The sequence below is a fragment of the Hemiscyllium ocellatum genome, chromosome 32 (genome assembly GCF_020745735.1).
Source record: "Hemiscyllium ocellatum isolate sHemOce1 chromosome 32, sHemOce1.pat.X.cur, whole genome shotgun sequence".
Lineage (NCBI taxonomy): Eukaryota > Metazoa > Chordata > Chondrichthyes > Orectolobiformes > Hemiscylliidae > Hemiscyllium > Hemiscyllium ocellatum.
Window position 1 is genome coordinate 41,656,416 of NC_083432.1, and position 15,995 is coordinate 41,672,410.

General features: G+C 41.9%; 1 protein-coding gene across 2 annotated transcripts in view; it reads left to right on the forward strand.

Annotated features, from left to right (window-relative positions):
- Positions 1-2,168: 2,168 nt before the first annotated feature.
- Positions 2,169-15,995, forward strand: part of wipf2b (WAS/WASL interacting protein family, member 2b) — a 50,935-nt gene continuing 37,108 nt past the window's right edge. Inside the window, exon 1 of one of the 2 annotated variants that reach the window (XM_060848745.1) lies at positions 2,169-2,192. The gene's annotated coding sequence lies outside the window, so the exon portion shown is untranslated. Of the gene's footprint in view, positions 2,193-5,283; positions 5,525-15,995 lie in introns of those variants that run through there. The other variant, XM_060848744.1, reaches the window with a different exon arrangement.

The window sequence follows — 15,995 nt, forward strand, 5'->3', positions numbered from 1 at the left end:
GCCTAAATTATTTGCTGAAATCCTGGAACACAGCTTGATCTTTCCGAGTTGGACATTAAAAGAACAGAAAAAAATAGGAGAAAAAGAATAGCCGTTCAAGCCTGCTCCAAAACTCAATAAGCTCATGGTTGATCTTTGACCTCAATTCCACCTTCCTGGCCACTTCAGTTTGATTCCTGAAATTGAAATTTAGGATCACAGAAACTATAGTGCATCTTGTAGATGGTATACACTGCTGCCTCTGGTTGTGGATGGAATCAATGTTCAAATTGGTGGATAGAGTGTCAATCAAGTGAGCTGCTTTGTCCTGAGTGATGTTGAGTTTCTTGAACGTTGCTAGAGCTGCATTCATTCCAGGCAAGTGGAGAATGTATCCAAATCAACATATTGGTTGTGCTGCACAACATGATTATGTGTAGAATCACGTTGTCTCCAGCAGGATTGTACAGTGGTGATTGCAATGTATCATGAATAAATGTCTTGTTCTGTGGCTAATTATCATCCTTCCTCTGGACTCTGTCTTGTTATATACCAATACCCCACTGTTGCAGCCCGCTGCTCCAGCTTTTATTTTCCCACGCTGCTCCTACTTCCTGTTTCAGCTTCAGTGCTCTGGGACACTTGTTTGTCATGACCCTGCTTCCTCTGCAGATTCGGCAGTTTCCTCAGCACCCTCCCCAATTTCTCCAAACTCTCTCTAAAATCAGCTGGTTTCTCATACAAACATTTCCTATTGTGAACAAGCAATTTCCTTTGAAACAATACATACGAAAAGCCATCAACAAGCCAAAGTAAAATGAATTAACTGGCTCTATATTAAATTGTGCTTGCAACCGAGAAGGGAGTTAGATAACATATTGCTTATGCCCCAGTGCGATTGTTAATTTCCTTTTGCCTGCGTGTGTGGGTGCTGCAGTGTTCACTGAATAATAATCCGCTGCAAGTGGAATACTTTTTCCCTTGACTGTTTAAAACTCAGGCTTACACTAAAGAGCATTGAACAAACTTGACAAGGAATGGTCGACAGTACTTCTTCCTAAAACAACAACTTGCTCCCATATAGTGCATTTGATGTAATAAAACCTCCAAAAAGCAGTTCTTAAAAATTTAATCAGACACAAGTAAATGCTGGGCTTTACAAGGAAATTTTGGTGGTCAAAAACTTGTTCACATAGATGCACTTTAAGGACAGTCATAAAGGACAGGAAACCAAGAGATTAAAGTTGGAGGGTTACAGAGATCTTCGAGAGGTGTGGCAATGCAGGAGGTTATACAGACAAGAAGACTGAAATCACAAGGAAGTTGAAAACATGGGTGAGAGTTTAATGTCTGGCTTGCTTTCATGTTGGAGCTTTTTTTTATGCATTCACAGGGATGAGGGCATCACTGGCTGGGTCAGAATTTATTACCTATCTCTAATTGATCTGAGGGCAGTTAAGAATCAACCACATTGCTGTGGGTCTGGAATCACATGTAGTCCAGGCCAGGTAAGGATGGCAGTTTCTCAATGTATTTCTACTAAATTTATTTTTTCCATCTTAAATACAATTGCTTTTTTTTTATGTATTGTTGCAAATCTTTGGTTGAATTAAATTACTTGGCTTTGATTACCTCATTAAACTGGAAGATGTTAGCATTTTAAGTGATCATGCAGTTTTACCTGATTACTTATTAGAACCTGATACAAGTTTATTTTACATTAACAATTTACTCTGTTTGAGAATAAATTGACAGTTATTGGCTAACAATTATAAGAGCTGAGATGTGGGTACATTGACTCAGAAAGGTAAACTTAACTCTTAAAATGAGGTTGCTCTGAGGAACACCCACATCTTCACTGATTGCTTCAAAAGGGAACATGAACACAGATGTTGCACCAAGATTGAGTTATTACAAAGATAGTTTTATAGATAATAGTTTCACGGTCACAACTACTGAGACTAGCTTTCATTTCCAGATTTTCAACAATTGAATTTAATTTCTATCAACTACAGTGATGGAATTTGTAGTTGTGTTCTCAGTGTGTTGGCTACTGAAATGCAAGTATAGTAATGATACATTTTTCAAAATTCTTCCAATGGGCGTAGTCATCATTACTTGCTGCCCATCCCTAATGCCTCAAACTTGTTCAGAGACCATTTCAGAGCCAACCACAGCACTGTCGGTCTGGAGTCATATGTATGGCAAACCAGGTAAGAATGATACTGCTCTGAAGAAGGACTCAAAATGTTAACTGATTTCTCTCCACTGTTGCTGCCAAACATGCTGAGTCTTTCCAGCAATTTCTGCTTTGTATAAGAATGACAAATTTCCTTCCCCAAAAGGCACTAGATAATTTTTGTTTTTAACCACAGTGAATCATCGTTTCTTGTTCATCATTACGGAGACCAGTTTTCAATTCCAATTTTCTTAACTGCAGTTAAATGCCATTATCCAGCATAGCCCATGATCATGAAACAAAGAAATTACGAGCAGGGTAGGCCATTCACCCCACTGAGTCTGCTCCTTCATTCACATGATCATGGTTGATCTTTTATTTCAATGCCATATTCCCACTCTCTCCCAATACCCCTTTACATATTTATTCTCTGGCATGGCACAGTGGTTCAGTGATACCTCTCAGCGCTAGGGACCCAGGCTTGATTCCCACCTCAGATGACTGTCTGTGTGGAGTTTGCACACTCTCCCTGTGTCTGTGTGGGTTTCCTCCAGGTACTCTGGTTTCCTCCCACAATCCAAAGATGTGCAGATTAGGCGAATTGGCTATGCTCAATTGCCCATAGTGTTCAGAGATGTGTAGGTTAGGTGCATTAGTCAGGGGGAAATGTAGGGTAGAGGGATGGGTCTGGGTGGGTTACTCTTCAGAGGATCGGTATGGAGTTGTTGGGCCCCACACTGTAGGGATTTTATGATTCTAAATTCATCTACGTTTTTCTGAAACAAATTCCCCTGAAGTACACTGTACAGGTTGATGTTGTGTTAAAGCACTTCAGGAGGTGGGTGAGTGAGGTTATGCTGTAATTTACTCTTTGTCATTTTTATTTCAAACAAGGGAACAAAATGATTTGCAAAAAGAGCAAGGCTGATATGAGGAAAACATTTTTCAGAGAGTTCGAGTATGGAATGCACTGTCTGGAAGTGTCAGGGATAAAGGCTCAATTGGGACATTCAAAGAGGAAGGCCATTGCATGATTTAGTGGGATAAGAATAATGTGCAGGTGTATGGGGGTCAGTGGGGCAGAAAAACTGACAGCGATTAATGATACTCGTTTGCAGAGCTGGCACAGGCTGGCATGATGGACTGAAAAAAATATTGTTGGAACAACTCAGCGGGTCTGGGAGCATCTTCTGGAGAGAAACACAGAGTTAACGTTTCTAGTCTGGTGATCCTTCTTCAGGACCAAAACCAGAAATTGCTGGAAAATCGTAGCAGGTTTGGCAGCATCTGTGGAGAGAAGTCAGATTTAACATTTTGAGTCCAGTGACCTTTCTACAGGACTGCCCAGCTGCCCAGTTATAGGAAAGATACTGTTAAGCTGGAGAGGGTTCAGAAGAGATTTACCAGGATGTTGCCAAGTGAGAAAGTTTGCTTGAGAAAGGAAGGCAGGGATTTTTTCACTGGAGCTTAGGAGGTTGAGAGGTGACCTCATAGAAGTTTATAAAATAATGAGGAATACATACTTAATACAATGCAATGTTGTCATTTATCTCAAGAGGTTTGGAATATAAAAGCACCGTTGTGCTACTGAGATTATATAAAGCTCTGGTTAGGCCCCATTTGGAGTACTGTGTCCAGTTTTGGTCCCCACACCTCAGGAAGGACATACTGGCACTGGAGCATGTCCAGCGAAGATTCACACAGATGATCCCTGGAATGGTAGGTCTAACATACGAGGAACGGCTGAGGATCCTGGGATTGTATTCACTGGAGTTTAGAAGATAAAGGGGAGATTTAATAGAAACTTACAAGGTAATACATGGCTTGGAAAGGGTGGACGCTAGGAAATTGTTTCTGTTAGGTGAGAAGACTAGGACCCGTGGACACAGCCTTAAAATTAGAGGGGGTCAAATGCGGAGACATTTCTTCAGCCAGAGAGTGGTGGGCCTGTGGAATTCATTGCCGCAGAGTACAGTGGAGGTCGGGACGCTAAATGTGTTCAAGGCAGAGATTGATAAATTCTTGATGTCACAAGGAATTAAGGGCTACGGGGAGAATGCTGGTAAGTGGAGTTGAAATGCCCATCAGCCATGATTGAATGGTGGAGTGGACACGATGGGCCGAATGGCCTTTCTTCCACTCCTATGTCTTATGATCTTAATGGTTGTTGTCTTTTCCCCAGGATGGGGGATTTCCAGATTAGGGGGCACATTTTTAAGGTGAGAGGAGAGAGTTTTAAAAAAGTCATGAGGGACAAATTTTTTACACAAAGGCTGGTTTGCGTGTGGAGTGAACTTCCTGAGGAAGCAGTGGATATGGGTACAATTACAATGTTTAAGACATTTGGATAAGTACATGAATAGGAAAGATTTGGAGGGAAATGGGCCAGGAGCAGGCAGGTGGGACTAGTTTTGTTTGGGATTATGTTCGGCTGGGACTTGTTGGATTGAAGCATCGGTTTCAGTATTGTATGAGAACTAGAGGGCGCAGGTTTAGGGTGAGAGAGGAAAGATTTAGAAGGGATCTAAGGGGCAACTTTTTCAGACAGAGGATGGTGCTTGTATGGAATGAACTGCCAGAGAAGTGGTGGAAGTTGGTACAATTGCAACATTTAACAGTTAAAATCACACAACTACAGGTTATGGTCTAACAGGTTTATTTGAAAGTACACCTTTCGGAGTGCTGCTCCTTGGTCCAAAAGCTTGAACTTTCAAATAAATCTGTTGGACTTTAACCTGGCATTGTAAGATTTTAGATTGTGTCCACCCTAGTCCAACTCCACAACATTTAAAAGGCATCTGGATGGGTACAAGAATAGGAAGGGATAAGTACTGGCAAATGGGACTAGAGTAATTTAGGATATCTGGTCGACACGGGCGAGTTGCACGGAATGGTCTGTTTCCATGCTCTCCATCTCCATGACTGCTGGGTTCGGAACGTCGGGCCGAACGGCCGGCTTGCGATTCCTCCTCCGAGGTTTTAGAGGGCGCTGTCGCGCTCAGCGCCGACTCGGGCGGGCTTTCGGTTTTGCGCGAGCGAGCACGTCGTGCGTGACTCACGCTCCGCTCTACGTGCGCGCTCACGTCGATGCCGTCCCCTCGTCTCTGTTTCCCCCTCCCCCTTGGCCGCCATTTTGTGGGACGTTGGTGTGTGTGAGAGAGAGAGAGAGAGAGAAAATTTCCGGGTTTGTTGATGAGGAAAAAGTTGGCAGCGGCTTCAGCGACCGAGGAGTTTGGGAAGAGGAGACGGGCCGGGGAGTGGCGGGCACCGATCGGAAAGCCCAATTAACCCCCACCCGCCACGTCCCTCGCAAGCCCCGAACCGACACCGGGCTATGTGACCGGCTCGGGGGGGGGGAAGAGAAAGGTAAGGCAAACCGGGAGAGAATGGGGGGGGGGGAAGCATGAAACACAGCCCCCGGACCCGGGGCCTAGTGCTGGATCCCTGAAAGCCACGCTCCAGCATGGACATTTATCTTTAAAAGAAAAGGAGGCAGCTAGGGTTGAGAGGATAACAAAATCCTGAATCCAGGTGGGTGCTGCGGGTGGAATTCGGAGGGATTTATCTGTTTTGTTTTTGGTTACCTGGGGATGGGGCCTCAGGGCCGAGGAGGGCAGTGGCCTTGGGTTTGGGGGTCACTGAGACGCGCACACAGAGTGCCCCAGGGGGAAGGGAGGCGGGCTGGAGAAGACCCTCCTCATTGAGGAGGGGGGGGGGGGGAGTGGATTGGAGGGGAATCGGTCCAGAAGATTGTATGAGGGAGGGAGGGACAGGCAGATGATGAAAGTCTGAGGGGGAGAGGTCAGCGCCACCGGGATTTGTTTCATTTTGGGGGGCACCTGCTTTCTGGGATCTCTGCACCTCCCAATGTGGCTGAAAGGGCAGTGCAGGGTGAAGGCGAGGGAGTCACCAACGGGGCCTCGATTTACCAAGCCCACACTGTCCCAACCAGTCCCACTCGTTTTGGGGGTAGACGTGCTGTTTTCTCTCTCACTTTGGTCTGCCGGACTTGTGTTTGCGATTGGTTTGACACGTTGATCTTTTTTACTCTTCTAATTCGGTGGGAGTCATTCAGATTAGGATGTATGATCCCTCATAAAATCCGGTGCATTTTGCTGAAGACTCTTTGGCTTGATGGCAATCTTGACTTTGAAATTGTCAGATGGTGTTACTGAGGCCTTGCAATTGTAACATCTTCGCCATCAGGTTTATTTTCCCCTGCTGCTGCGTATTATTGAGAAAGCTGTACGTTTGACACTCCCATATGGTATACACCTATATGGTTTGTTTTGAAATCTGGGAGCAAACACATAAATGTCATTGTTAGTTTTCTTTCTTTGGAGATGTTAAAGGTCTCCTAAATGTGAACTTCAGAAGTTCAAACTGTTTGTTTGACCTTGACTGGAATCTAACTTATTGGAGTGAAATTTAGTTTATAAGCTATCAGGTTTTACAGAGAATGGAAAGGCCTCTTTGATAATTGTGTAGGTATGGATATACTAAACAATCCTGTAAGGTTCAGGTATTATAATTACATGGAAAATCAAGGGAAGGACAAAGCAGAATTGTGCTCTCACACATCTTCGATGAAACCTTTTCATTTAGCAGCTATCCAACTTGTAAACAAAAAACTCACATGCATCTGGTGAATTACATATGACAGCAATTAAACTAGCTCTATCTTGAATGAAATCGTAAGGAACAGATTCCAGTCTAGTGTATTGCACCATTCCTATATCAATAGCCTAGGTGATCAAATGATCAATGGATTAACGTCAGAGAGATCTGCAACTCAGAAAAAATCCCTTTGGTCATTAAGTTTGCACCAGTCAAAAAACATGTACATCACTAGTCTAGCGCCATTTACCAAGTAAGTAAAAATAATGAATGTCCTCTGAATAAAAGTTTTATTTGATGATAGACTGAAATGATAAGTATAAAGGAAAAATATCTCTAGTATGGATATCAGAAGAAAGCAAACAGTTAAAATTTGTTTTATTGAAAATGAGCAATAACATAATTGTAAGGCAAAGATTAAAATTGGGAAGAGTAGCAAACTAAATAGATAAATTAATCAAGGTAGCAACTATTTACCCAATGTGAAGTTCTGAATTTGTGAGATCTCTAAGTTGCAGGTTTATTTGCGGCTGAAAAGGATAACTCTGAATCTATTGTGACAGGTCTGCCATTCCAAGTTCCATTAATGTGTCGAGCTGGGTAGACAGTTGTTGATGTGCCCTGAAAGTTTATGTATCTGCCTGGCCTAGGCGTCTTAACTAGTAATAGAATAGAGTTTGTCAATTGGAAATGACTTGCTTTCAACCATTCAAAGAATTCTCTGTCACCTTGAGGTTTAAGAGATCCTGTTTGCATTGCCACTAGCCTTAACTCTCAGATGGTTAGAAACTAGACATTGGAAAACTATGAAACTCTGATTTCAGCACTTGCAGGCAGACAGCAGATAATAAGGATAACTCATGAGCACCATGGTGATTAGCACAACTTGCTATAATGTATGTGTGCGTTCATTTTATTTTATTACACGTAATGCAGCAGCATGGCTATTCCTGCTGGATCTTTACAAGTGACTGCTAGCCTTTCTGCAATATTTTCATTAGGAACTGGATCCTCCATCAATGCTCATAACCAGTCTCCAGGGCTGCCTTCCAACAATTGTGATATCAAGCCTGAGTATCCTCATTTTAGCACTGGTGTCACATAGTTTGTACGTTTGCGTGAGTCTGATGGAAAGGTACATGCATAACAGTTTGTACAGAATCAAGATATCTTGATCTCAATACCCAAACCCAGCGTTGTACATCAGTGTTATCGTCATCAACTGTTTTATCCAAGTTATCTTGTAAAGGGTTTGGAGAGACACATGTCTAAGGTGATTATGACCCTTGCATTTTTCCACTATTTTGTTCTTTCTGCCATGAACAAAGCTCAACTACAAACCTAAGCCTACTTTCTGTTTGTTCATTTTCTCAAGAGGCATACGACTGAAATATGTACACCAAGATACCAGACTTGATGTGTTGAACTTGCTGGGATTCCATTAAAAATATTATAATTAGGTTAGGAATAGGAAATTCAACTAGGTTTCCTCCCCCTGATAGATATCTTATTAGTTCTCTTTGTTGGACAGTGCATGCATGGTAGTTGGATGAAATGGCCCAAGAAATTACTGTCTTGACTCAAGTATGAAAAATGGGTGATGAGATGAAGTGCCCAGTGGGTAAGCAACCTTATTTGGAAGACGAGGAGAGAAACTAAACTCGTGACTGGAAATTATCAAGTACAGTAAATATGACTAAACTAGAGGCACTGTACAAAATAGGGATTGAGGACTGGAGGAAATTAACTAATAAAAGTTAGGGTGTAGCTTCAGAAAGAACAGGAAATGATTTCCTACATCACATTGAATTCAGTGTGGAGACAAAAAGGGATCGGGAGTATGATTGCGTTACATCGCCATAAAAACTAACCTGTCAAAACAGTGTCCATACGTTATCATTTGAATATTGAGAGCAATCTGGGAGTGCACTGTTAATTCACTCCCTTGTTTTTACAGCATGTGCTAGTCTGCAATGATTTTGGCACTGCAGTGCTCATACATGCACAATTATTTAAAGTTTGGACACTAGTGCTGTATGAATCCAGTATTAAAACTGGCAGAAATTGGGCAAACAGTACTAATACATGTCATGTATCAATACTATTGGCGCCAACTTTGTGGTCCAAAAAATGCTCGAGAAGCTTGAAAACTATACTGAAGCATCTATGTGCAAAATGAGGTAAAGATTGAAAAAAATTATCTGGTTTTCTCTACTGAAGATACTGACATGTTCAGGTGTATGATTACATAGGTCAGCTAATACAAGTGTAAATGATGGAAGGTTATGTTAACGTAGGGAGCTTCTCTGCTGAGCCTGATCTTATTCTTCCTCAACATTCATATGTGCAGATTCAGCTTATTTTATTTTCACCTCCCTAGCCTAGGGGGCTGAGTGCCATGACCATACCTGTCAGTACTCCAACCAAGGTGAGCTAATTCAGACTGGGAATCGCTACTAGAATTTGCAAGCTTGTGCACTACCTTTCTAGTCAGATCAGTTTTTCTTTTCACTCTACAGCTTGGGGAAGCAGAATAAAAATAAGCAACAACTTTGAAAATGTTTGGTGAGATCTCTGTTGAATTCTAGAGGTAGCCATGCAAAACATTTAAGATCATTAACCCTGCCTTTTTGCAATTGCAAGGTGATAGTTTTGTATTCCAGATGAGTTTATGGAGCTGTGGAGCCCTGTGCTTATATTAAAACTGAACCCAGTGAAAGTGAGGCTGGAGGGAGAAGAATAACATTAGGTTGCTGATGTCGGAGAAAACGCAGTCTCAATACAGAAACTATGTTCATCTTTCATTAATACCTAAGCACACTTCTCACTGACAGCATGTTTAGGTCAAATTGGATTTCAGTCACATGATATTGTTAAGGATTACTTTACTTAGCTTTCCTGGTTGAAGTTTATTTAATGTACTTAACAACCACAGTTTGTAAACACAAACTTCAACTAGTTTCCAGCATTGTAAATGTGAACTGAGAAAACTGATCGTTAATGAACCAGAGTCAGCCAATTTGTGTACTCCACATCATATGTTAAAAATCTCACAACACCAGGTTATAGTCCAACTGGATTATTTGGAAGCACTAGCTTTCGAGGCACTGCCTCTTCATTGGTGGTTGTGCAGCAGGACCAGAAGAGACAGAATTTAGAGCAAAAGGGTTAGAGTGTCACGAAGTTGTAATGATACATTAAACAAACTTAGATTGTCTTACGTCTTTTAGGATGGGATATGCTGGTTTAGGCTCTTTAATATGTAAATTCGAAAACTCCTTTTAAGTTACATTCTCAGCCATCTTGAGAATGAAACTTAAAAGCAGTTTTTGAACTTAGATGTTAAAGAGCCTAAACCAGCATATCACATCCTAAAAGATGCAAGACTTAATTTAAGTTTGTTTGATGTATCATTACAACTCTATGACATTGTAACCCTTTTGCTCTAAATTCTATGTCTTCTGGTCTTGCTTCACAACCACTTGATGAAGAGGCAACGCCTCAAAATCTAGTGTTTCCATACAAACCTGTTGGACTATAGCCTGGTGTTGTGTGATTTTTAACTTTGTCCACACCAGTCCAACGCTGGCACCTCCAAATCATGACTACACCATATGAATTATTAAATTTAAAGGAAGTAATTAATATTGGCAATGTACTGTTTAGTCTCATGACCATTAGTACCACTGGTGCTCCTTAGATTTTATTTGACTTAGCTGAATGCAAGACTACATTAGTAATATTTCAGGCAATGGATGAGTTAAAAGTACTTCAATTCAAGTGCAGAGGTCTTGAGTGCTATGCACAAAGAGATTGATGCTCTTCGCAGTATCCTGTATACTCTCAGGGAACTAGCTAAAATTTAATTGAAGGCTCAGTGGTAAATGTGTTGTGGAGCTGAGACATATTAATTCTCCAGCTTTGATTCCTGGCTTATGTTATTTTAGCTACTTTCACATGGGCTGGTGGAAATACTGTAGAAGACCTCAGTACTTTCAGGCTGAGATTGCAGGTTTAATTATGTTTTTATGCATTCTCCAGCAGTTATTCTACTATTTAATACTTATTAAATACATAGTTGTGTGGAGCAGGCTTTTGGTTTGTCAACATTTTGATTGTTGTGTTGATAAAATGTTTATTACACAGTCATATAGTGTATTAACAGTTATTGTAATGGAAATTCTAAGATGATTGGTTTGTTACTGAGTTTCTGTTAACACTCAATGCCACAAATTGGTGACCGGTAAAAGCTCAATTTAGTATCCAAACCAAGATACATCAAGTGGATGTTTAGGGGCCTCTGAAAGTGAAAATTAGAGGTTCGAATTGTGCTTGGCAAATTGAATCGTCATGAGCACTTCCCTTGAGGCTGCAAAATTGACAGGGCAGGTGAGTGAAGAGCCACAAAACTGAGTGGCTTTTCTTTCTCTCCACTTGTGTCAAATTGTCAGAACTTAATCACATCACTCTTGTGTATAGTATTAATTTGCAACGTTCTTCATATTTGATTATTCTAGCACTCCTTGCTAAGCTTTTACGCTCCATAAACCTGAGGTCTTTCAAAACTGTTCTGTCTGTCTCCCAGCTTGCACCAGATTCTATTCATCCATCACCCCTGTGTTCATTACCCAAAGCTGACTCCCAATTAACGTACTAACACTTATTCTTTGGCCTAAGGGGGTTCTCGTGATACAGTGGTGGTGTTCCTGCCTCTGGGCCAGAATGCCCAGTTTCATGTCCCAACTCACGATGGGATGGCTGCAGAGACATGTCCAAACAAGTTGGTTAAAATATATTATTTTTATTATTTGGCCCTCCTTGTTCAAAATGGTTATGCAGACACAGTATTAAGATATAATTTGGTGTCCTCATAACCATGTCATAATGTGCATCTCTGCTTTCAAGGAAGGTAAGAATTCAGAATAATTCTTTTTAACTTTAATTTTGAAAAAATGTGACTGCAAAGCAGTATGTTTATGGGAGTGCAGTTATCATGTGAAACTTGAAAGGGTTTTGAAAAGATTTACGAGGATGTTGTCAGGTTTGGAGGATTTGAGCTATAGGGAGAGGCTGAACAGGCTGGGGCTGTTTTCCCTGGAGTGTCGGAGGCTCAGGGTTGACCTCAGAGGTTTACAAAGGGGCATGGATAGGGTAAATAGGCAAAGTCAGAGGTCAGGGAGTCCAGAACTAGAGGGCATAGATTTAGGGTGAAAGGGGAAAGATATTAAAGACACCTAAGGGGCAACTTTTTCACACACAGGGTGGTACAGGTATGGAGTGAACTGCCAGAGGAAGTGGTGGAGGCTGGTACAATTGCAACATTTAAGAGGCATTTGGATGGGTATATGAATAGGAAGGGTTTGGAGAGATATGGGCTGGGTGTTGGCATGTGGGACTAGATTGGGTTGGGGACTGTCTCAGACTCCTCCCTCCCCTTCCTAGACCTTTCCATTTCTGTCTCAGACTCCTCCCTCCCCTTCCTAGACCTTTCCATTTCTATCTCGGGCGACCGACTCAACACAGACATCTATTATAAACCGACTGACTCCCACAGCTACCTGGACTACACCTCCTCCCACCCTGCCCCCTGTAAAAACGCCATCCCATATTCCCAATTCCTTCGTCTCCGCCGCATCTGCTCCCAGGAGGACCAATTCCAACACCGCACAGCCCAGATGGCCTCCTTCTTCAAGGACCGCAGGTTCCCCCCAGACGTGATCGACGATGCCCTCCACCGCATCTCCTCCACTTCCCGCTCCTCCGCCCTTGAGCCCCGCTCCTCCAACCGCCACCAAGACAGAACCCCACTGGTTCTCACCTACCACCCCACCAACCTCCGCATACAACGTATCATCCGCCGCCATTTCCGCCACCTCCAAACGGACCCCACCACCAAGGATATATTTCCCTCCCCTCCCCTATCAGCGTTCCACAAGGACCACTCCCTTCGTGACTCCCTCGTCAGATCCACACCCCCCCACCAACCCAACCTCCACCCCCGGCACCTTCCCCTGCAACCGCAGGAAATGTAAAACTTGCGCCCACACCTCCACACTCACTTCCCTCCAAGGCCCCAAGGGATCCTTCCATATCCGCCACAAGTTCACCTGTACCTCCACACACATCATCTATTGCGTCCGCTGCACCCGATGTGGCCTCCTCTATATTGGTGAGACAGGCCGCTTACTTGCGGAACGCTTCAGAGAACACCTCCGGGCCGCCCGAACCAACCAACCCAATCACCCCGTGGCTCAACACTTTAACTCTCCACCCCACTCCACCGAGGACATGCAGGTCCTTGGACTCCTCCACCGGCAGAACACAACTACACGACGGCTGGAGGAGGAGCGCCTCATCTTCCGCCTGGGAACCCTCCAACCACAAGGTATGAATCCAGTTTCCTCATTTCCCCTCCCCCCACCTTGTCTCAGTCGGTTCCCTCAACTCAGCACCGCCCTCCTAACCTGCAATCCTCTTCCTGACCTCTCCGCCCCCACCCCACTCCGGCCTATCACCCTCACCTTGACCTCCTTCCACCTATCCCACCTCCATCGCCCCTCCCCCTAGTCCCTCCTCCCTACCTTTTATCTTAGCCTGCTTGGCTCTCTCTCTCTTGTTCCTGATGAAGGGCTTATGCTCGAAACGTCGAATTCTCTATTCCTGAGATGCTGCCTGGCCTGCTGTGCTTTGACCAGCAACACATTTGCAGCTGTGATCTCCAGCATCTGCAGACCTCATTTTTTACTGGGTTGGGATATCTGGTCAGCATGGACGGGTTGGACGGAAGAGTCTGTTTCCATGCTGTACATCTCTATGACTTATTCTGCCTTGTTTGTTGTTAGCTGAGGACATTTGATGTGGTTTTCTGAATAATTAGTTTCCAAATGGATAATGACTACATGGTTACATTTAAGGTTTTTGTAAGCTGCAAGCCTACACAGCCCCGAAAGTTGTGATCCTTTACATTTCCCATTGCTCATTTAGATACATGTGCCTGTCTGTAAGTTATTTGCCATTATAACATTTTCGGAATACGTCTAATTCTATTGGTTATATTTATATTGGTCTTGTAATAGATCGATGGCCGTATTTTGTAAGTTCATCCAACGTATTAAAATTCTTGCTCTCGTCAACAGCATTCTTGTTTTCAGTAAAGGTGGTATCTGAAGTAAAAATCAGAGACAATGTGAAAAAGGCGCTACAAATTTAAATGGCAAGCTCAGTTATACTTGCAAGTTAAAGTTCTGTGAAAAGCAAGGGACCAAGAATAGAGCTTGAAACATTCCAAATCAAAGATTGCACTTTCTTATGCTTGTATCTAGCAATTCATTATTTGTAATCTTTAATAAGTCTCCCTTGCCATATTGACTTGTTCTTTTAAAAAAAAGTATAAATGGAACACAAACTGGAACCAATTAGATACAAATTATATATAAACTATATACTTAGTAAGGGGAGGTGATGGCTTAGTGGTATTATTGCTAAACTGTCAATCCAGAGATCTAGATAATGTTCTGGGGATTTAGTTTCAAATCCCGCCATGGAAGATGGTGGGATTTAAATTCAGATTTAAAAGAAAGTCTGGAATTAAGAGTCTAATCATGACCATGAATCTATTGTCGATTGTCGGAAAATATCTATCTGGTTCGCTGATGTCCTTTATGAAAGGAAGCTGCCATCCTTAGCTGATCTGGCTTGCATGTGATTCCAGACCTACAACAATATGGGCTGAATCATAACTCCCCTCCAGGCAATTAGGGGCAATTGCTGAGCCAACAATGCTCTTGTCCTGGGAATAATTTTTAAAAATTTATTAGAATGGGATGAAAATTAAATCTATGTATTTAACTGATTCTTGAAATATATGATCCATTTACTATGAACGCATTCAGCGTTTATATTTCAAATGAGAATGCTTTCTATTCCTTGCTTCTCTGTCTTGGGTTTGGGTCCACGAGTAATGGATATTCAGTGTGTTATATTGCAGTAATATCAAACTATTGATGCATTGATAAAGGACAAACCAGGCAGTTAAGTGATAAAATGTCTGTATCACAGGCTATTATTTTGGAATATGCTCAGCATGTATGTTTTGGGTAACATAGACTCACTCGGGGTTGTCTTTACCCAGTTTTCTTTCCTTAACTCCAAGATCATCACTCATGCTGGCTACAGTCGACTGTATGACATATAATTTGACAGCAGGGTCCTGTTTAGTTGCTGTGTGTTTTAATTAGTTGCAGAAATGTATGGAATGGTCCTTAACTTTGTTTTCATAATGCAGGAATAGAACTTATCTTGGTTCTTCCTCTCTCAAACTCATGCAACCACACACATCAAGTTGTTTCTTGATCTCAAGGATCATTTTTATACTAGTAGGATTTTAAATTAAGCTAAACTGATCAGTTTAAGTGAAAATGAATGGATCAACAATTTGAGATCATTAATCCTCTCGAATATGAATGTGTTTTAGGACTACAAAAGCAAGTATAATACTCCCTTGAACAATGGAGTGTGAAATGTGTATTGTTCCGTTGTAGTTTATACCACCTTGCATAGACATGAGTGATAGAAATTCTGAACATTTCCTTAATAGTTTTCATGCAGTTGCCATGACTTGATGAGCAAAGGCACCACTTGATATGTTAAGCTTATATGAAAGGTTTTCCCAATTTTTATTCGTTTGACTTATACAATAGAAAATAGGGACAGTATTTGCTCAATTCAGTAGTTATGAAACTGTAAACATGAATAAATATTGCATTGTATATATGTACTTTGTAATGTTCACCAAGCACACTTTCTAATAAGAAATCAATTATTAGTCATTGAGACACTGAAGTCTTGTTGCAAAATTTCATGACCATCTGCAATAGCATCTACTTCATCTATTTTAAGTGTGTGGTAGAAACTGCTACTTAGGTGTTATGGTTTTCTGGCATTTGTCTTTATGCTGATGTACAGATTTGAGAAAGGATAGAGTGTAATCTTTTTACAATCCTATTCTAAAATAAAAATGACAGCCTGCTGTAGTTTGTTGCCGATTGATTGTAGGTCATAGGAGAGTAGCACTAAAGCTGACCAAATGCCCAAGCAAAGTAATTTCACTATTACGTGAAGTCAGGTGTGTAATTCGTTAAATTTTTCAAACACACAGTATTGGGATGGCAAATTGTTGTTTCTTGGCAGAGAGTCTCAATCTGTTACATGATGAATTTAA